Raw genomic sequence first — 23,494 nt, forward strand, 5'->3', positions numbered from 1 at the left:
GATGGATGCCGAGCTATTATACGGCTGCGAAGAGGTGATAAGGAGCATGCATCAGATTCGCATATAAAGTTCTATCGAGCGTATTGTGTGAAAGATTTAAGCCCACCGTCAAAATTATTAATTAAACTTTATCGGTGTGGCTGTAGACCTGGAAAATCAACAACTGACTAGATAAACTGACCCTGAGCAATATTAATAGCTCCGTCAGGATCGGTAAGGACCTGTCCGAGCCGTTCGATATCAAACGAAGTTTCAGACAAAGCGACTCCCTATTGAGCAACTTCTTCAATCTACTACTGGAGCAAATAATTCGAGCTGCAGAGCTTAAACGAACAGGTACAATCTTCTATAAGAGTGTAGAGCTGCTGGAGTACGCCGATGATATTGATATCATTGGCCTCTACATCCCCGAAGTTAGTTCTGCTTCCTCCACGCTATATAAGGAAGCAAAGCAAATGGGTCTGGTGGTGAATGAGGGCAAAACGAAATATTTCCTGTCATCACACTCGCGACTAGTCTCCGCGTCACTGTTGACAGTGATAACTTCGAAGTTGTAAATAATTTCGTCCATCTTCGAACCAGCATTAACAGCAAGAGCAATGTCAACCTGTAAATCCAAAGCAGAATGACTCTTACCAACAGGAACTCCTTTGGAGTGAGTAGGTAATTAAAAAGTAGAGTCCTCTCTCGACGAACAAAAACCAAACTCTATAAGTCACTCATTATTCCCGTCCTGCTATATAGTGCAGAGGCTTGAACGATGACAACATCTGATGAGTCGACGTTACGAATTTTCGAGAGAATGGTTCTGCGGATGATTTATGGTTTTTTGCGCATTGGCCTCGGCGAACACCGCATCCGATGGAACGATGAGTTGTATGAGATATATGACGACATTAACATAGTTTAGCGAATTAAAGGCTAAATCATGTCATACTAATGGACAAAAACACTCCAAAAGTATTCGACGCAGTACCCGCCGGGTGAAGCAGAGGACCTCCACTCGGTTGGAAAGACCAGGTTGGAATCTCTAATTGGCGCCACCTTGCAAAAAGAAGAAGCTACTGGCGCGCTGTAGTTAACTCGGATATAACAGCGTAAGCGGTGTCTACGACAATAAAGAAGAATAGAATTCCCACGACAGCCGGTTCTACGCACCGGAATTGACTCGTATTTTATCCGACCAAGGGCTGTTTTTTCGGCGATCTAACCCCATTTGGATCGGTGAGTACTAATTTTGTTTTGTTTGTCGTCATTGGAGCAACGCCTTGCAGCAGGGTTGCTCCGTATCCTCCTGACTCGTGTTGGCATTGAGTCCAACCCGGGCCCGGAGGAATTTTTCTGCTGCGTCTGCGCAAAAAGGCTCCATCCAAACTCCTCCTCGGTCAGGTGTAATACATGCAATGGATGGAGCAATCTTAAGACCTGCTCAGGCCTTAAGACCCACAGGGAGTGGACCCCGCGTTACGTGGCCCCATGTTGCCTGCGCAATACTGCGGTACAAGCCTCTACGGCTGTGCAATCTGCACATAATTCGCGCGCCGCGCCGCCACTCAACCAGAGTGGCTAACTGAGGACCTCTACGGTCAGGAGCTCAAACAGGCAACATAGCTCCCACTCTGACTTCGATCGAGAAGACTCCTGATTTCGTTTCTGTGGACAACCGTACCTTCATTAACTTGAAAAAAGCTGATTGGGTCGGCTTCACAGAATTTACCGAGAGCATCTTCAACGCTCTACCCATTCCTACGGACGTTTGCGTTGGCGAGCGTCAATTCCGCAAGGTGATCGCAGCAGCTACCGCTCGCTTCATCCCGGCTGGAAGAATAGTGGAAATCCGCCCCAATTTCCCAGCCGATGCAGGTGTTCTAGCTAACGAGCGCGACACCTTACGCTATGCCGATCCCGGGGGTCCCCGAATAAGGGATCTCAATTTAGAGATTCGGCGTATGGTAAATCAACATAAGCGGACGAAATGGATAGAGCACCTGAAGTCCTGCAACCTCTCCACCGGTGTGAGTAAGCTTTGGGATACTGTCAAAGCTTTGTCTAATCCGAAGAGACATGACGACCGAGTTGAAGTTCAATTCAATGGTGATGACTCTTCGGACCCGAAGAAGTGCGCGATCTATTTTAGCCGGCAGTTTACACTGCACCCTTCGGTAGACAAAGCCAAGAGATGTGTTAACCGACGGCTGCGCAAAATGCCAAACAACTGCGCGCCACTTACTTTCACCGATGAGGAGGTTCAGGGTGTCATCAACAAGGCAAAATCTTCCAAATCCATTGGCCCTGATGGAATCAACATGCTAATGTCAAAGCATCTAGGCTCGACGGGAGTAAAATATCTCACCAAGGTCCTCAACCTGTCGCTCACCACTCTTCAAATACCCGATGTGTGGAAAAGCGGAAGAGTGGTCCCACTACTGAAACCTGGGAAACCCGCCAACAAATGGGAATCTTATCGTCCAATAACTCTCCTCTCCTCAGTAGTGAAGACACTTGAGGCCTTGTTACTACCGATCTTCACTCACCACCTGAGCCTAGCCAGCCACCAGCATGGATTCCGCAAAGTGCACAGCATCACTACAGCACTTAGCGTCATAAACGCCCAGATAGTTCGTGGCCTCAACCAGAAACTACCCTGCGAAAGAACGATCCTCGTAGCGTTGGACCTGTCAAAAGCTTTTGACGCTACTGCAGGACATCGAAAAAACCACTCTCCCTCCAGGGCTAAAGAGGTGGACCATGAACTATCTGAACGGTCGTCAGTCATCCGTACTATTTCGAGGTGAAACATCTAAACTGAGAAGAATTAAACAGGGGGTTCCACAGGGTGGTGTCCTCTTCCTCAACCACCAAAGGGGGTTTCCATAACCTCGCACGCAGATGACTGCACGATATTGACGTCGGGCAATGGAATCGATGGCATGTGCTCGAAAGTAAACAGCTACCTCTCCGACCTTTCTCGTTTCCTCACCGCACGAAACGTCCAACTTTCACCCACCAAATCCACAGCGACCATATTTACAAATTGGACGAAGGAGTATAGACTTGAACTTAACCCTTTCGCGGGCACACGAAATTTAGTAAACGTTATCAGAATGACACATGCATTTATTTGGCTTATAAAACCGATAATTGAATTCGGATTGCAGTTTTGGGTTTGTGATTCATTGAATATTTAATTAACAAAAAAAAAAAAACAAAACAAATCGAATTGGGACACTAACTTAAATCTGATTGTTTCTGCAGTGGCACACAATAAGCTACTACATATAAAACCAATGCAGTAGACGTCGCCTATGTCCGACGTGTTTATATACGATTTGGCGTCAAAATTCCGACTGTCAATAACCCTACGCCTAACTTTTAGGCGTAACCCTCGATAGCCTATGCTCCTTCTCTCCCCATACGACCGCGATTATCGCCAAGGTACAGAGCCGCAACAAAATCCTCAAGTCGCTAGCCGGCAGCACATGGGGAAAAGACAAAGAAACGTTGCTGGCAACTTACAAAGCAATCGGCCGGCCGGTCCTCAACTCCGCAACACCAATATGGTCGCCTGGATGCAGTGGTACGCAGATGAGGAAATACAGCACTCCGGACCACGACGGGATGCCTCTTGATGTCTCCCATTGAACACCTCCACAGTGAGACGCACATACACCTCCCAGGAGCATTAAGAGGTCATTCCTCGACTATGTCGACGACATCGAACAGTACGCTGACCGGACTTCGGACGCAACAAACTTTCGACAGGCACTGACCGCCATTCACAGTGGAGCCATCAACACCTTCACCGACTCCCTTCCCGTGAATGGCGTTCTTGGAGTCAAACCACCACCTATTGCGGACGAAGAGCTCCGACCCCGTCGGAGGACCCTCCTTTGGTCCGACCCCGTCGAAACAGCACGTTTCTTGGGCCTACCGTTAGATGACCTCGTCGACAACACAAACAACCCTTACCATCCTATTGGGGATTAGCTAACCGTTAACAACAACAACAACAATAAAGACACAACACAACAAAAAAAAAGGACTATTTTATGAAAGGTGGTGTTGTACGTGCGAGGACCTGTAGCCTTCGGCCACGAACAGGGTCATAACCCTTATTCAGTAGTGTCCTCTTTCTGTGGTTCGGTAGAAAAGGAGAGCGAGTTCCCTCTTGCTGTTCGTAAAGTAAATATGCGGACACGATGAAATATTTTTCACAAGTCGGCATTTCGGATTGCCGGTATTTTGATTTGTGAGTATTTTGATGGGTTTTGCATTTTGAACTTCGGTGTTTTAAGTGTGTCCCTTTAAATTTATGTATAGCCAAAAGGGAAAGGGAAATGTATTTTGATTTTTTCGATATTTTGATTCTTGGAATTTTATTTATTTTATACGTCAGCCTTGGTCGCAAGCGCATTCGCATCTCTTCCTTTAGCAAATTATTGTTGAATACAAAATTCACAGATATTCATAATTTAATAATATTACAATTTATTAAAATTCATTTTTTATTGTAAATTATTGTTACGCATAATATTGATATTAAATTAATTGAAACCACATGTTTCCAGCCCAAATGTATTTTTGAATGGTAAATGTAGGATTGTTCTTACTCAACTGTGCATATATTTTATTTAGTTCTGCCAAGAAGTCGGACCACTGTATCCTTAAAAGATTCATATGCTACATATCTCCGATTCGGCATTGCTCTACACGTTATGTTAAAAATTTGGCATGTAAAAGCAACAACAAAGTATTTGATATATTTGAATTTATATGAGAGAGTATTTGCATATCTCACATAGTGGTACACCTGCTATTTGCAATGCTACCAAGTTTTGTTTTACCCATTTGGCGATTCTATATACTATTTTGTTAAGGAGTAAATAATTGTTCAGTTGATGTAAATGTACATAAAATATATATGTACGTACACATATAAACTGTTAAACAGCAAAGATGAAATTCTCACGTAGTTAGTTTAAACTCACAATTACGTAAATCTGAATCAGGGTTAAGAAATTTTCGTTCCTAAATTAAACTTAGCCTGCTATTGGTTTTTCGTGACTGGGCTCTGATACTGGAATATTTATGATCGCAGCTTGTTCATTTTGTTCCTTGTTTTCCTTGTTACTATTGTCAAAAGTTCCGGAAGCAATTGGAAAAGTATCAACGCTCGGAGAAACCAAATTAATGCTATCAATTGAAATTGCTCGATTCTAAGTTGCCAAGTTTCAGATATACGATTATTTTTCTCCACCTTGGGTGTATAAATTGATGCTCTGGAAAAATCCAAATATATGTTTATGTGCGACTGTTTAGTAGTATTTTGAAAACAAAATTTATTATTATGTACATTAGTTTATTTTCGGTTTCCTCTCGCCTGGCTAGTAGATCACGTTTCCATTGAGGTATTTGTGAGAGACGCCTATTCTGTGCTTCCTTAGCCATTCATTCTGCAAATTCTTTCTTGGCTCGCCTTTTTCGCCATCATCTGACATTTCCAATCTGCATATCGTCAGCTGAAATGCAAAATAACGTATCATCAAAACATTCAAAATTGAGTGTCTTATTGATTACGCTTCACTACTTCAAATTATATACATAATATTAAATATGTTCACCATTTTCTGGTTCTGCGGTCATATATAAACCAGTTTTAACCAATATTAATATTTTGTTTCACTCATGTTCCATTTTATTCCGTGTTTCATTCATGCCACTGTAAATTTCTGAAAATGTTGTTACGTTAATTTGCATTTCAGGTGAAGATATAAAGCTTTGTTTGCAAATTAAATACCTGTCAAGTTAATACACAATTCGTTTTATGTCCTTACTTGATCCATATAATTGTTTGTCGAAAATTGTTTGGAAATTTCGGGATAATGTTCAATATCGAACTCACCGACTAACTGTTTTTCTACTTTCATTTTCTTAATGCCCGTAATGTCTTTTGATATCTTCAATTCGGCAGTTAAATCCGTTTTAAAGTAAGAACTAGCTGACGTGATAAGGCACTACATACTTAGACTGCGTGCTGGCATTTGATACGGCTTGGGCAGTTTGAAATTCCCCATAAATTCATGTAAAATTACACAATACGCGCACATACCATTGTGAGCAAAAAATAGTAAGACTTTGTTCATAATTTTAAAATTATTAATTTATTCTTCAAAATCTATGCCGTCCCCCTCAAAGTAATCCCCCTTGGCATTAATACATTTGTGCCAACGTTTTTTCCAATCTTCGAAACAGTTGTTAAAGTCTATTTCCGGGATAGCCATCAACGCGCATAGCGATTCACGTTTAATGTCTTCAATTGACTCCAAACGGTTTCCCCGGAGCTGTCGTTTGAGTTTACTGAATAGCCAGAAGTCACACGGAGTTAAATCGGGCGAATACGACGGTTGCGGCACTATATTGGTTGAAAATTTGGCAACATACTCACGAAGAATCAATGCAGTATGCGACGATGCATTATGTTGGTGTAATAACCAAGAGTTGTCGGCCCATAATTCCGGCCTCTTTGTACGAATAGCTTCGCGCAAACGGCGCATAACACTCAAATAGTATTCCTTGTTGACAGTTTGGCCGGTCGGAAGGAATTCGGAGTGCACCACACCTCGATAATCAAAAAAAACGGTCAACATAACTTTGATTTTTGACCTGATTTGACGTGGTTTTTTTGGCTTCGTCTCACCTGTGCCCCGATTTTCGGCCGATTGATCGTCTGTATACGGCTCGTAAGCATAGATCCAAGACTCATCGCCAGTAATAATACGTTTCATGACATCCTGGTAGTCGGAAAGCATTGTTTCACAGACGTTAACACGACGCTGTTTTTCAAAAAAATTTAGTGATTTTGGAACCAATCGTGCTTTCACTTTTCTTAGGCCCAAATGATCTTTCAAAATGGTTTTCACTGATCCTTCTGATATTCCAACGATGCCAGTAAGATCTCTGACTGTTAATCGTCGATTCTCAAGCACCAATTCCTTTATTTTATTGACGTGTTGATCATCAGTTGATGTTGATGGCCGTCCTGGACGTGGTTCGTCGTCAACGCGTTCTCGACCCTCTTTGAATAATTTGTACCAATCAAAAACACTTGCTCGAGACAAAGAGTTATCACCGAAGGCCCTATCTAACATTCTGAACGTTTCGGCAGCAGAAATTTGATTCCGCACACAAAATTTAATGGAACTTCTTTGTTGAATAATTTCATGCATCGTTAAATTTGCCGAATGGACTTTATGTTCTTCAGAAAGACAAGTAGCCGAGCGATGACGGTGAGGTTTCTTTATGCCGCCAGTAGAGGGGGCGGATTTACGAGCTGCCTTTGTGGCAAGTTGCTTGAGTGGTGCTTTTTCACCGATAGATTTAAGCGCAGTCTGCTTAGTACGAGCCATCGTTCTTTTTACCTGGAAATTAATTAAAAAAGTTGTAACATCACCTATAGAAGTGTTTGATAACATATTTTCCGGAATGGAAATAAAATATGCATTTGTTTAAGCTAGGACCACAATACGAATAGGTAACAATACTTTTAGTAAAGTTATATTTAAGTTTTAACTTTACATTTCATCACATTACTGAAATTATATACAATATAATGTATGTATGTATATATGCTAATTATTGGGCTTTTTGTAAACGAATAAATTTTGTATACCCATAACAATATTTTGTATTGTGAAAGACTATCGATCTCAGTGTACTTAAAAATGCTACAGGTGGCATTCTATAATGGTAAATGTAGGCTCAAAAATGTCAGTTTTGCGGTAGCATGACCAAGACCCTTGCATCTTTATATCCGCAAATACACCTTATTGACTCTATAACGCCTTGCAGGATACTAAAATTCATCAGTGTGTTGTGTGCAAGTCGCAGTGCAGATTTCAATTTATTATTTTTTAACATAATATAATGAAGTTCTATATTAATTTTACCTTTTTTTGGTCGATCCGATGTATAATTATGTGCAAAATTTATGGGTCAGATGAAATTGAATTTAACGATATTTGAATGAAGGTGTACTCCAATTGTACAACACCCACCTTGTTAGAGGGCGGGGCCACCTCCACTTTTTCAATAAAATTTCCCCACAGGCGCCTCTTGCTAAAGCGATCCTCTGTAAAAAATTACAGCTTTATATCTTAATTTAGTGCTTATGACATTTTATACGTTTTCAGTTAATGACGATTTGTCCGATTACGCCCACTTAAGAACTCCAAATTTTTTTCTACCAAAGAACTCTCATATCAAGTTTTATCGAGATACATATGTACATATCTCAAGTTTTACTCAAGTTACAGCTTGCACTTACTGATACTCTCATATCAAGTTTTATCGAGATACATATCTCAAGTTTTACTCAAGTTACAGCTTGCACTTACAGTCGACATACAGTCGGACATACAGTCAACCGGGTTTCAACTTTTCTCGCCATTCTGATAATTTTTATATCCATACATAACCCTATATCTACCTCGTTTAGTGTAAGGTGATTCGTACAAACGTAAGGTAAACAAAACTATAATACTCTGTACCAACTGGTTACAAGAGTATAAAAAACAAAAAGTTGATATCTAACAAATAATCAGCTTTACCTTATCTACATAGTTTACAAAAGAAATTGAGAAAACATATAATTCACCAAAGGCAGGAATAAATAACACACTATTAATTTCTGGCATAAAATTCCTATCTGCACTGTCCAACATAGTCTATTATTACACGAAGCAACTTTTGTTGCGGCAACTCTTGGTTTATAGGCGAGGGGGCGACGAGGAGAGGAGAATCGCGCCGAGTTTCCAATGTTCAGTAACTCGCTTTGTGTTCTTATTCGTAGCAGTTCGCTGCGACGTTTTTCGGCATTCGTGTTCTTTCTTTCGTAGTACATAGTTGCATTTGAGTATATTTTTTGAAATTAATATTTTGAATATATTTAAAAAATTTAATTTCATCTTTTGGCAAGTAATTTGCAAATATATATACACATATACATAATATAATATAAATATTTTAGAAAATGGAGTATGACGAAAAAATCGAATTAATTAAAGATATTGTGAAATGTATGGAGAAAGCCATACAAATTGATTCAGCCGATAGTGAAAAGGGTGATATATGTGAAAGTCTGTCATATAATCTTTGTTTTAATTTTGATTTATAAATAAAATGTATTTCTTAATTGACAGAACTGATTAATATATGTGATAGAGTGGCCCAAATACCTATAAGGAAAAAGAAACGACAATGGGTTAAAGTAAAGTGAAAGAGAATGAGAAAAAAACTCGTGAAGGTAATGGGCGACAGCGAAAGAGAATCGCCCGAGAATTAGCAACAAAAGTTGCTTCATGTAATAATAGACATAGAGGTTTTCGGGTTTTTCGTACAAAACTCCCTTTTGCGTTGTCGGCCTTCGGCAGCACTTCAAAAAGAAAATAATGCTCTGAACACATAACGACGACAGACGACAAACGACAACTGTCAAATATTACACACGTTCTTATGGACACTTATTTTGACGACGACACGAAAACACGACTGTAGGCCGACAGTTGTCATTCTCGCTAATTCCTATTTGCCAACGACAGTAGAATGGAAGAAGAGAGATGAGGAAGAGTGGTGATGCCACTAATATGTAAAATGTAAAATTATTCACAGCTCTTACAAACTTGACGTTATTTTACAAATAAAAAAGGTGCGTGGAGTCCCTACGCGCGGATGAAGTTATACTTCTTAGCGATATTCAGAAATGCATATCATTTTGTATGAAAGAAAACTAGAAAACTTAAATTCACATTTTATAAATTTATTATGCACATAAAATGAAGAATAAAGCAAAGTCTAAATGAATGAATTTTGACTCAGAAAGTAGTTCCGTCTCTTCGTTGCGGGAGAGAATATGCAGCGTAATCATCTCTCTTTTGTTCTTCGCCAATTTGGCTGCCGGATTGACTTGTGAAGATCAATTTTTTGTTGGTGACATATTCATATGTGTACGCATATGTATGTTTGTATGCTTGTGATTTATTTGTTCGGCAATGTATGCAAATATATGTACATATAAGTATATATGAATGTATGAACATGCAAGTCAATGCGCGCACATGCGTATACATACACTCATATGAGCATGTGCAGATACACAAGATAGGATAGAAGATGTATGCCTTTTAACATCGTATACTATACAAATAAATATTTTTCTTACTAATAGAAATTAAAATAAAGAAAAATATTTATTTTTATAGTATACGATGTTAAAAGCAAAAAATTAAAAATTTATTGTCGGGATTCGAACCTGGGACCTGTGTTAGCATCTTGACCTTCCAAGCGCTTACCACCAACACCACCATTGACAATTAGGTTGCGCTGACTTAAGTATGATTTGGTTATGAATGCAAGAAACATACGATGGTTCTAATAATTTTGTTTAAGTATAGAAATATACATACTTTGTAGAACATTTGCTTTCGCAATAAATTTATCACAGCAATACATATGCATAATATGTATATACATATACATAACATTGCTGTGATGCCCTGAGAAGTATAGTCTTAATAAATTTATTATTAATTTTTTGCTTACTAATAGAAATTAAATTTATCACAGCAATATTATGTATATGTTTATGTATATTGCTGTGATAAATTTATTTTCTATTAGTAAGAAAAAAATATTTATTAGTATAGATTTCCAAAAGCACAGAAATGATTCTGTGAATTTATTCATTAAAATCGCCACTCAGAAGTCATTTTATCCCTTGTAAGCGAGCGATTTTCTTAAATCTCACGCTCCCAGATAAAACCATATACCTCGTCCTCGTGGGTCAGTTTCAAAAACCACAGAAATGATTCTGTGTGATTCTGAAAGGCCAACGCAGAGTATTTCAACCAAAACATACGTAAAATAGTTGAGAATTCGCAGAAATGAAAGACAAACGAAAGAAAAAGAAGTATAACTTCAATAATGCACAAGCATACAAACATACATATGCGCACACATGTGAATATGTCACCAACCAAAAATTGAAACATTGTTCTACAAAAACAACAACAGCATAAGCATGGAACATTGTGTTGTGTTGTTGTGTCGGCCGAGCTGTGCCGAAAGAAACGAACAAACGATCGCCGATTGTCACCGCTTCGCTTGCTGCTCGCACATCTTCGCAGACAAGGTTGCGTTACATTCATATGGATGGAGCGAGGTTGTGCAACTTTGCGTTACTTTTATATGGAAGGTTGCGCAACCAAAATCTATCGCAACCTTTTCCGGCGTCGTATAAGAAGTATAACTTCAAAAAGCATAAAATAGCTCAATTATATCATTTGTAATAACAATTGATAATTTAAAACAAAAATATATACCTATTTACTTATTTTTTGCATAAAAAATTTAACTTTGAACAAAATATTAAAATTTCATTGAAGTGCAAGGTATTAGTATGGCCACAACGAAATTGTGTACATGCAAAATGGACAGCTGCGTTGTTTTGTGTACATGCGTTGTTTTGTTTTCATTTTACTTTCGTACTCTCGTTTGTCGTTTGTCGTCTGTCGTCGTTATGTGTTCAGTATGTAACTCTGACCGATCCAACACATATGTATACATATACATAGCTATGTATCGATACATAAGTCCATTATTAGACGCGGCAACAAAAGTTGCTAATTCTCGGGCGATTCTCTTTTGCTGTCGCCCATTACCTTCACACGAGCAACTTGTGTTGCGCAACTCTGTTCGAGTTTTTTTCTCATTCTCTTTCACTTTACTTTAACCCATTGTCGTTTCTTTTTCCTTATGGGTATTTGGGCCACTCTATCACATATATTAATCAGTTCTGACAATTAAGAAATACATTTTATTTATAATTCAAAATAAAACAAAGATTATATGACAGAATTTCACATACATATGTCACCCTTTTCACTATCGTCTGAATCAATTTGTATGGCTTTCTCCATACATTTCACAATATTTTTAATTAATTCGATTTTTTCGTCATACTCCATTTTCTAAAATATTTATATTATATTATGTATATGTGTATATATATTTGCAAATTACTTGCCAAAAGATGAAATTAAATTTTTTAAATATATTCAAAATATTAATTTCAAAAAATATACTCAAATGCACCTATGTACTACGAAAGAAAGAACACGAATGCCGAAAAACGTCGCAGCGAACTGCTACGAATAAGAACACAAAGCGAGTTGCTGAACACTGGAAACTCGGCGCGATTCTCCTCTCCTCGTCGCCCCCTCGCCTATAAACCAAGAGTTGCCGCAACAAAAGTTGCCGCGTGTAATAAGCGAGTAAGCAAGCTCTCTCATACTAGATTCATGGATACACATCGGTATAAAATCGTAATTATCGAAGAAAAAGTATGTATGCATACTTCCAAAATAAAAAAAAAATATTCTCGATATTACACAGATTTTGTTTTTATCTCTCCATAATCATTCCATTTTATCCAAGAATACTACAATAAAGCTTCCATATACACATGCGTATGTACACATGCATGTACAACATCGAAAACGCCGATTGATTCATTAGTTATATTTTCAATGCAAAACTTTTAACACCACTTGAAGCTAAATCTTTAGGTGGGTTTATAGCTTAAATAGATAAAATGAAATTTCTTACATATACATATATTTACTGCTTTTATAAGTTTTTAGAAATTTACGAATTCTTCTACGGCTTTAATAGATGTAACTCAATCACCGTCAGCTTCTATAATGAACTAGTGATGGTCGATATCCAGAATGTGATACGCTTATAATCGATGCATCAATGTTTTCGTCATATGGTCCCAGAGTCCGGTGTTTTCAAATTGTGTTGCGATGAGAAAATAAGAACATATGCAAAGTAGTAATTAAAACATACATACATATGCATGTATGAAGGAATAACTTTAGTTAACATTTTAATCATAATATTTAGCATATGTACACACATATGTATGTATGTATGCTTATCCTTTTGAACCATATAAAATAAGAACTGATTGTTTTCCAAAAACTCGTTTGTTTGAAATAGTAGATTTTTTTTTTTTTCGTTCCACAACAAAAATTTTGCTACCCTCATGAACACATAGAGCGCGACAGACTGCTATATTACAATGCACACGTTTGTACGGACACAGTTATGTAGTTGTGCAGCTGTCTCAATGACTGTGTCTATAAGAACGTGTGTTGTTGTTGTTGTTTTAACGGTTAGATAACCCCCGTTAAGATGGTAAGGGTCGTTTGCGTTGTCGTCGAGGTCATCTAACGGTAGGTCCAAGAAACATGCTGTTTCGACGGGGTCGGACCAAAGGGAGGAGGGTGTTAGATGAGTGGGGTTTGTAGGGAATGCAAAAAGGTGGCCAGTGTCATGCGGAGACTCGTTGCATGCTGGACATACGTTAGGTATGTATGTCGGGGTCGATTCTGGATAGGTAGGAGTTTAACCTGCTACAATATCTAAAACGAAGTTGCGCTAGGGTCACTCGCGTTTTTCGTGGCATCTGGAGCTCTTCGTCTGCGATAGGTAGTGGTTTGACTCCAAGAACGCCATTCACGGGAAGGGAGTCGGTGAAGGTGTTGATGGCTCCACTGTGAATGGCGGTCAGTACCTGTCGAAAGTCAGTTGCGTCCGAAGTCCGGTCGGCGTACTGTTCGATGTCGTCGACGTATTCGAGGAATGACCTTTTGATGCTTCTAGGAGACGGTACCGCTCCAAGCAGATGGCTGCAAGGGTGATTCCTACGGAAACATCCCAGCAGGAACTGCTTAGAGAGGAGTTCATTATGCTCCTTTACAGGTAGTATACGCGTCTCACTGTGGAGGTGTTCAATGGCAGACATCAAAAGCCATGCTGTCGTGGTCCGGAGTGCAGTATTTTGGCAGGTCTGAAGTTTCCTCATCTGCGTACCACTGCATCCAGGCGACCATATTGGTGCTGCGTAGTTGAGGACCGACCGGTTATTGACAGTCGGAATTTTGACGCCATCGACTGCAATATTAAGTTCAAGTCTATACTCTGGGGAAAGTGTGAGGTTTCGTGCAGTGAGGAAAGGAGAAAGGTCGGAGAGGTAGGGGTTTACCTTCGAACACATGCTATCGATTCCGTTACCCAACGTCAATATCGTGCAGTCATCTGCGTACGAGGAAACCCCTCTGGTGGTTGCGGGAGTTTCGGGATATAGAAGTTAAACAGTAGTGGGGAGAGGACACCACCCTGCGGAACCCCCTGTTTAATTCTTCTCAGTTTAGATGTTTCACCTCGAAATAGTACGGATGACTGACGACCGCTCAGATAGTTCATGGTGCACCTCTTTAACCCTGGAGGAAGCGTTGTTTTTTCTATGTCCTGCAGTAGCGTTGTGTGGTTGACTGTGTCAAAAGCTTTTGACAAGTCCTACGAGGATCGTTCTCTCGCAGGGCGGTTTCTGGTTGAGGCCACGGACTATATGGGCGTTTATAACGCCAAGTGCTGTGGTGCTGCTGTGCACTTTTCGGAATCCATGCTGGTGACTGGCTAGGCTCAGGTGGTGAGTGAAAGTTGGGAGTAGCAAGGCCTCAAGTGTCTTCACTACTGGGGAGAGGAGAGTTATCGGGCGATAAGATTCCCATTTGTTGGGGGGTTTTCCAGGTTTCAGTAGTGGCACCACTCTTCCGATTTTCCACACATCGGGTATTTGAAGAGTGGTTAGTGACAGGTTCAGGACCTTGGTGAGATAACTTACTCTCGTCGAGCCTAGATGCTTTAACATTAGCATGTTGATTCCATTAGGTCCAATGGATTTGGATGATTTTGTTTTCTTGATGACACTCTGAACCTCCTCATCGGTGAAAGTAAGTGGCGCGCAGTTGTTTGGCATTTTGCGCAGCCGTCGGTTAACACATCTCTTGGCTTTGTCTACCGAAGGGTGCAGTGTAAACTGCCGGCTAAAATAGATCGCGTACTTCTTCGAGTCTGAAGAGGCATAACCATTGAATTGAACTTTAACTCGGTCGTCATGTCTCTTCGGATTAGACAAAGCTTTGACAGTAGCCCAAAGCTTACTCACACCGGGAGAGAGGTTGAGGAACTTCAGGTGCTCTATCCATTTCGTCCGCTTATGATGGTTTACCATACGCTGAATCTCCCAATTGAGATCCCTTATTCGGGGATCCCCTGGATCGGCATGGCGTAAGGTGTCGCGCTCGTTAGCTAGAACACCTGCATCGGCTGGGAAATTGGGGCGGATTTCCACTATTCTTCCAGCCGGGATGAAGCGAGCGGTAGCTGCTGCGATCACCTTGCGGAATTGACGCTCGCCAACGCAAACGTCCGTAGGAATGGGTAGAGCGTTGAAGATGCTCTCGGTAAATTCTGTGAAGCCGACCCAATCAGCTTTTTTCAAGTTAATGAAGGTACGGTTGTCCACAGAAACGAAATCAGGAGTCTTCTCGATTGAGATAATTATGGGCAGATGGTCTGATGCGAGAGTTAGCATAGGTCGCCAGGTTATGCTATTTATCAGACCAACACCAGCAATGGTAATATCAGGCGAGCTATTACAGGTGCCCATAACTGTGGTGGGGGCTTCGTCATTCATTGTGCAGAATGTCGAATCGTCAATCTGTTCCGCCAGCTCTATCCTCCTACGATCATTTGACAGGCAGGAATGCCAAAGATCATGGTGCGCGTTAAAGTCGCCTAGTACCAAACGGTTTTCACCACGAAGTAGCGCCTAACCTAACCTAGAACCTATATTCGGTGATATCCTGCAACATGTAACTGGGGGGATGTATATATTAAATATTTCGAGCTCGGCATCGCCTGACCGGATAGCTATGCCCTGACATTCTAAGGTAGTATCCTTGGGGTCGATGTCTTCATCGATTAGACGATACTGCACGGTGTTGTGCAATATGAAAGCTAGGTCACCACCACTATCTCGCTCGCGATCTTTACGTATAACGTTGAGTGTCAGTCGGAGCTATGTTGCCTGTTTGAGCTCCTGACCGTAGAGATCATCTGTTGGCCACTCAGGTTGAGTGGCGGCGGAGCGCGCCGCACAGCCGTAGAGGCTTGTGTCACAGTGTTGCGCAGGCAACGTAATGCGTGGTCCACTCCCTGTCAGTCTTAAGGCCTGAGCAGGTCTTAAGATGGCTCCATCCATTGCATGTATTACACCTGACCGAGGTGGAGTTTCGATGGAGCCTTTTTGCGCATTCGCAGCAGAAAAATTCCTCGGAATACGGAGCAACTCTGCTGCAAGGCGTTGCTCCAATGACGACAAACACAAATTAGTACTCACCGATCCAAACGGGGTTAGATCACCGAAAAAACAGCCCTTGGTCGGATAAAATCCGATTCAATTCCGGTGCGTAGAACCGAATTTTTTCAAAATTTTTTGTACAACTTCAAAAAAGTTATGAATTAAAAAAAAAATGGCTTTTTTATTTTCAAATAGCCATAACTTTTGTAGAAATTGACTTTTGGGGACCTTTTTTTTTAATTTTTATTTTTGAACTTTTCGAAAAAATGCACGAAAAAAATTTAACACGATCAATTATATAAAATAATCGGTTTTTTTAAGTAAAATCGTCATTTTTAGAAAGTTCGCCATTTTTTGGAAGTTCGCCATTTTTTTTCCTCAAAAAAAAAAACTTCAAATAATTTGACAACTATCCCTGCTAATCTCGGAGTGGGTCGATTTTTTTTTATTTTTTTTATTTATTTATCTAGTTAAGAGATTAGAATTCAGAAAGTATTGACGAAACAAATTTAAATAAAGAATTTGAGAGTCAAATGTGAACTCTCATAGTACTGTTACAAAAGTAGTATTAAGTTGTATTTGTATTACTATATGCATCCCTGATTATGAACAATAGCTGTAGGTATATGGAATAGCATTTGTCTTGTTGTAGACATCTGGCGCCACACTGTCTGCTCGTCTCTGCTCTGCTGAGTCTGGCGCCGCGACTGTCTGCTTGCGTCTGGCGCCGTATAGCCGTATGTTCTGGTAATTTCCAGACGCGATATTCTAGAAGGACACGTCGGCATCAGCGAGAAGTGCGTGGCTATAGCCGTATGTTCTGGTAATTTCCAGACGCGATATTCTAGAAGGACACGTCGGCATCAGCGAGAAGTGCGTGGCTATATAAGCCGTGGCAGCGCCAACGTAATCAATCAGTGCTAAGAGTAAACTGCTATAGTGTAGACGAGTTGTGAAATAAAGAGTTGTTGAATTAAATTAAACAGTGTTGATTTTATTTGTCAATCCAGAGATACGAACCTAACAAAGTAAACTAGCAAGAGTAAATTCGTAACAATTGGTGTCAGAAGTGGGATTGTCAAATAATCCAAATTCAAGATGGTTAAATTCGGAGAATTGAGAATTCAGCAATTAAAAAAGGAACTGGAGGAGCGTAATTTGCCGATAAGCGGGCAAAAGGCGGATCTGCAGGCACGATTACGTGAAGCAATGGAAGCGGATGGAATTAATGTGGACGAGTTCGAATTTGTTGGGCCAGAAACTTCTACAAAGGTAGAAGAGAAAGTAGAAGAACAACGAACATCATCAAGTGTAGACATGAACACGTTGTTAGTGGCTATTAAGCAAATGGCAGAAAATGCAGTGCAAACAGAAAGGCGTCTGGCACAGCAAATGGCAGAAAATGCAGTGCAAACAGAAAATCGTCTGGCACAGCAAATAGCTGAAAATACATCGCAGTTAAAGTCTTGCCTTACACAACAAATGACTGAAAATAATACGCAGTTAGAAAAGCGTTTGGTACAACAGATTACAGAAAATAATACACAAGTGCAAGAGAAATTTTCAAAATTTGAAGACGAATTAAGCACAATAAAAAATGACGAAGAAAATTTAAGATCAGAATTTCTTCAACTGAGTAATCGTATGCGAGAACTGCAACTGCATGGCCCTGCACCATCAACAAATAATCCAAGATTGAAGGCACCCACATTCGATGGAAGTATTCCATTTCAAATTTTCAAACTTCAGTTTGAAAAGACAGCAACGGCCAATAACTGGAATGCAGCGGACAAAGTGGCGTCCTTGTTTGTATCATTGAAAGGACCGGCAGCAGAAATCCTTCAGACTATTCCAGACTGTGAACGGGACAACTATGAGGCATTGATGAGTGCGATAGAAAGACGATATGGTAGTGAGCACCGGAAACAAATATACCAGATCGAACTGCAAAATAGGGGTCAGAAGATGAACGAGTCATTGCAAGAGTTCGCAACTGAAATAGAACGACTGGCTCATTTGGCAAATGCAGATGCACCTGTGGAGTACATTGAGAGGATAAAAATTCAATGTTTCATAAATGGAATTCGTGATGTGGACACCAAACGCGCCACATATGCAATGCCAAAAAGAACGTTTGCTGAAACGGTTTCGCACGCCCTCACACAGGAAACAGCTTCCCTACTAAGTAAACCAGCACCCAAAGTACAAAGGGTTGAAATGGAACAACCGGCGCTGATGGAGGAAATATTGAAGACTCTGAAGACAATTGCTGCACAGCGAGTAAACAGGCAGATGTTTCAACTGTAGAAAAGCGGGTCACTTTGCCCGAAATTGCAAGATAAAAGTAAACCCACCAAAATGGAAACAACCAACAGAACACCGAAAGAGGATTCACCACAAAAATCCGGACGCATTATCACATCGCCCTTGTCCCATTGCTCCAAATCAGAAGGAAAAGAAGGTATAATCGACGTGCGATCACTGAATATAGAACCTGAAGATGATTGGACTCCTCACCGCATCAGAATCAATCAGCTGGAGGACCCTGATCTTGCAAAACTGATAATAGCCAAAGAAAATGGGGTACGACCACCAAAGGAACAAATAAGTAACGAGAGTCCAACGGCAAAGCATATTGGGCCCAATGGAACAGCATAAACCTCGTTAATGGATACCTTCATCGGCGAAGATGGCAAACAGTCTCGTCTGCTGATCATAGTACCGAAGTCCATGATCCCGAAAGTATTGAAAGAATATCACAATGGACCTAGTGGAGGGCACCTTGGAATTACAAAAACTATAGAGAAGATTAAACAACGGTTCTACTGGATCGGTTGTCGAGATTCCATAGCAGAATGGATAAGTAATTGCGTAGAGTGCATGGCAGCTAAAGGTCCTAAAGCCAAAAGTCGCGGTAGGCTACAACAGTACAACGTGGGATCACCATTTGAACGAGTCGCAATGGATGTTGCAGGTCCGTTCCCAACCAGTACGGCCGGAAACAAATATCTACTGGTTGTCATGGATTATTTCAGTAAATGGCCAGAAGTATATGCCTTACCAAACCAAGAAGCGAAGACAGTAGCCGAAGCGTTTGTAGAAAATTGGATAACAAGGTTCGGAGTGCCCGTCGAATTACACTCAGATCAAGGCAGGAATTTCGAATCTTCCATTTTCCAAGAAGTCTGTACATTATTGGGCATCCACAAGACACGGACAACAGCGTTACACCCACAATCAGATGGGATGGTAGAGAGATTCAACCGAACGCTCGAAGAACATCTGCGGAAAATCGTTGATAAAGACCAACGGAATTGGGACAAGTGCATCCAGATGTTCCTGCTGGCGTATCGTTCAGCGAAGCACGAGACAACTGGTTACACGCCAGCAAAGATTATTTTCGGATCTGATCTGCGACTCCCTGCTGATCTTAAGTTTGGTACGAATCCTACAGCTGTAAGAAATGATGGAGATTATTGTTCTGCCTTAAAGGAAGAAATGAATGAATTGCATCTAATGGTAAGACAGCATACGCATCTGATGAGCAATAAGATGAAGGACCGGTTCGATCAAGCGGCAAATTCAAAAGGTTTGAAGAAGGTGATCTGGTCCTGTTGTACAATCCACTTCGAAAGAAAGGCTTGTCCCCGAAATTGCAGACAGCCTGGGAAGGACCCTATATGGTGATGAAACGACTTAATGACGTGGTATACCGCATACAAAGAAATGGGAAAGCACGATGTAAAATGAAAGTAGTACATTTGGAGAGGCTCGCCCCATTTGGTTCAAGAGGATTTGTGCCTAATCGGGACGATTAGGCTTTAGTGGAGGGCAGTGTTACAAAAGTAGTATTAAGTTATATTTGTATTACTATATGCATCCCTGATTATGAACAATAGCTGTAGGTATATGGAATAGCATTTGTCTTGTTGTAGACATCTGGCGCCACACTGTCTGCTCGTCTAGTTAAACAATTGCTGAGTCTGGCGCCGCGACTGTCTGCTTGCGTCTGGCGCCGTATAGCCGTATGTTCTGGTAATTTCCAGACGCGATATTCTAGAAGGACACGTCGGCATCAGCGAGAAGTGCGTGGCTATAGCCGTATGTTCTGGTAATTTCCAGACGCGATATTCTAGAAGGACACGTCGGCATCAGCGAGAAGTGCGTGGCTATATAAGCCGTGGCAGCGCCAACGTAATCAATCAGTGCTAAGAGTAAACTGCTATAGTGTAGACGAGTTGTGAAATAAAGAGTTGTTGAATTAAATTAAACAGTGTTGATTTTATTTGTCAATCCAGAGATACGAACCTAACAAAGTAAACTAGCAAGAGTAAATTCGTAACAGTACGGATTAAAAAGAAGTGTTTTTCTGTACAACAACAGAACTTTATGAGGGTTAATGCTATTGCCGACTCCAAGGGATGCCTCTTCAGATAGTTCTGATAAAACTGACTTAAAAGTTTGAATAAAATTCTAATTTTGCAAAGCATAGGAAAATAATACATATTGACGTTAGTAAAAACTAACTAAGATGTCTATAGATTAAGTTTTGATTAACTTTGTATAAGATTATTTTTATAAATTTAAACTACTGAATATCTTTAATAAAAACGGTTAATCTTCAAATTTATTTAGCAAAGTTTTGTTTAATGATATTGTTACAAAAGTAGTATTAAGTTGTACTTGTATTGCTATATGCATCCCTTATTATGAACAATAGTTGTAGGTATATGGAATAGTATTTGTCTTGTTGTAGACATCTGGCGCCGCGGCTGTCTGCTTGTCGAAACAATAGACATCTGGCGCCGCAGCCATCTGCTTGTCTACTTAAACAATTGTTGAGTCTGGCGCCACGGCTGTCTGCATTTGGCGCCGTATAGCATTATGTTCTTGTAATTTCCAGACGCAATATTCTAGAAGGACACGTCGACATCAGCGAGAAGTGCTTGGCTATATAAGCCGTGGCAGCGCCAACGTAGTCAACCAGTGCTAAGAGTAAACTGTTATAGTGTAGACGAGTTGTAAAATAAAGAGTTGTTGAATTGAATTAAACAGTTTTTGGTTTTATTCGTCAATCCAGAGATACGAACCTAGCAAAGTAAACTAGCAAGCAGTAAAATCGTAACAATATTATTTCAAAACTTGCATAGGTATATTTCATAAGCATATGCAAATAAACAAATGTAACTTAATTTGCAGTTTGGATACTTTTAAAACAATTTTTTATAACTTTCGGTAAAAGTGATACTTTCGATGCATCGATGTTTTTATTCGATGCATCATATTACATGTCATTACATGCAGTTGGGTTGAAAACCGTAATTGGGGCCATAATTACACCTTGAAACAAATTCAACTCGTCTTGTCATCCTTATAATTAATGTATATGTAACTCTATATCTCGATTAGTTTTAGGTGTTACAAAAGTAATCGTTAAGTGAACAAAACTGTAATATGAAGGCATGTGTAGAAGATCACGCAAGTGAGAAAAGGTCTCTGACCGCCATTTACTTGGGAATGGTCAGAAACGATTCTTTTCACGACTTCCGGTCTTACATCAAGTAAGTATGTTCTGGGCATCCGAAAAGTATTCGTTTGAAAGCGAGCTAAACTGAGAGGGCGAGAGAGATCCCCTTTTTGATGACGACCACTGCAAACGTATTAAGGATTTCGTTTTAAGGGCATGAACCTCGAATGGTCCCTTAGTTGGATAGGTGCTGCTGCCCATCTGATTGATCGTTAGAGTAAAAGCTGACATCGCCGCCGTCCAAGAAATGCGATTGGCGGGACAAGGATTGAGGCGAGTAGGTCCATGTGGCATTTACTGTAATGGCAATATAAAGGAGCGCAAATTCGGTGTGGGATTTGTGGTGGGAGAGAAACTTCGGCGCCGAGTTCTGGCATTCACTCCGATGGATGAACGTTTAGCCACAATCCACATAAAAGCGATGTTCTTCAACGTTTCGTTGATTTGCGAACACGCCCCGACGGAAGAGAAGGATGATGTGATCAAAAATGCCTTCTATGAGCGTTTGGAAATCACCTATGAAAGCTGCACCCCTTACGATGTCCAAATCGTGCTTGGCGACTTTAACGCCAGGGTGGGTAAACAAGGCATCTTTGGCACAACTGTCGATAAATTCAGCCATCCATTCGGACCACTATCTTGTTGCAGCCAAGATACGTACCCGCCTCTGTGCAGTAAAAAACGCTCGTCAACAAACACAAGGAAGGTTTGACATCGAGAAGCTGCAATCACTACAGACAGCCGAACGATTTTCTACTCGATTTGTACTCCAACTCTCTGAGAGCTCTGGGGGACGGCATTTCAAGCTCCTTACGTACAGCTGCAAACGAAACCATTCGTTTTCGAAGATGGCAAAAGAACAGCAGGTACCGTGTAGCAGTGAAGAGAAAACAGACTGCCTACCTCGCAACGTCACAATCGACCACAACACGTGCTAGAGTTAAAATTTTGCATTTGCAGATCAAACCGAGAGAGGCCGAAATGTGCCTCTGAAGATCTTGACATGCTGGCCGATAGGGATAATACTCGAAAACTATACGAAAAGATGAGACGCCTAACAGAAGGTTTCAAAACAGAAGCATACTCTTGTAGAACCCCCAGAGGTGATCTAGTGACTGATGCCCAGAGCATACTGAAATTATGGAGAGAATACTTCTTGAGTCTGCTGAATGGTAGCGAAAGCATAACACCAAAAGATGGCGAACCCAATTCTTCAATCGATGACGATGGAGCAGAGGTTACATTGCCCGACCATGAAGAAGTTCGAATAGCATATGTCCGTCTAAAGAACAACATAGCGGCGATGGGTTGTCTGCCGAGCTTTTTAGAGAAAGATTCCGCGGACGATTTATGATCCTTTGCGCATTGCCCACGGCCAATAACATATTCGATGGAACTATGAGCCGTTTGAGATATACTGAAATTATGGAGAGAATACTTCTTGAGTCTGCTGAATGGTAGCGAAAGCATAACACCAAAAGATGGCGAACCCAATTCTTCAATCGATGACGATGGAGCAGAGGTTACATTGCCCGACCATGAAGAAGTTCGAATAGCATATGTCCGTCTAAAGAACAACATAGCGGCGATGGGTTGTCTGCCGAGCTTTTTAGAGAAAGATTCCGCGGACGATTTATGATCCTTTGCGCATTGCCCACGGCCAATAACATATTCGATGGAACTATGAGCCGTTTGAGATA

The 23,494-nt window shown here is 40.7% G+C and overlaps 1 pseudogene; it reads right to left on the reverse strand.

Annotated features, from left to right (window-relative positions):
• Window positions 1–10,747: 10,747 nt before the first annotated feature.
• LOC125778542 (small nucleolar RNA U3) lies at window positions 10,748–10,877 on the reverse strand (annotated as a pseudogene).
• Window positions 10,878–23,494: the final 12,617 nt, after the last annotated feature.

The sequence above is a fragment of the Bactrocera dorsalis genome, chromosome 4, assembly GCF_023373825.1.
Source record: "Bactrocera dorsalis isolate Fly_Bdor chromosome 4, ASM2337382v1, whole genome shotgun sequence".
Taxonomy (NCBI): Eukaryota; Metazoa; Arthropoda; class Insecta; order Diptera; family Tephritidae; genus Bactrocera; species Bactrocera dorsalis.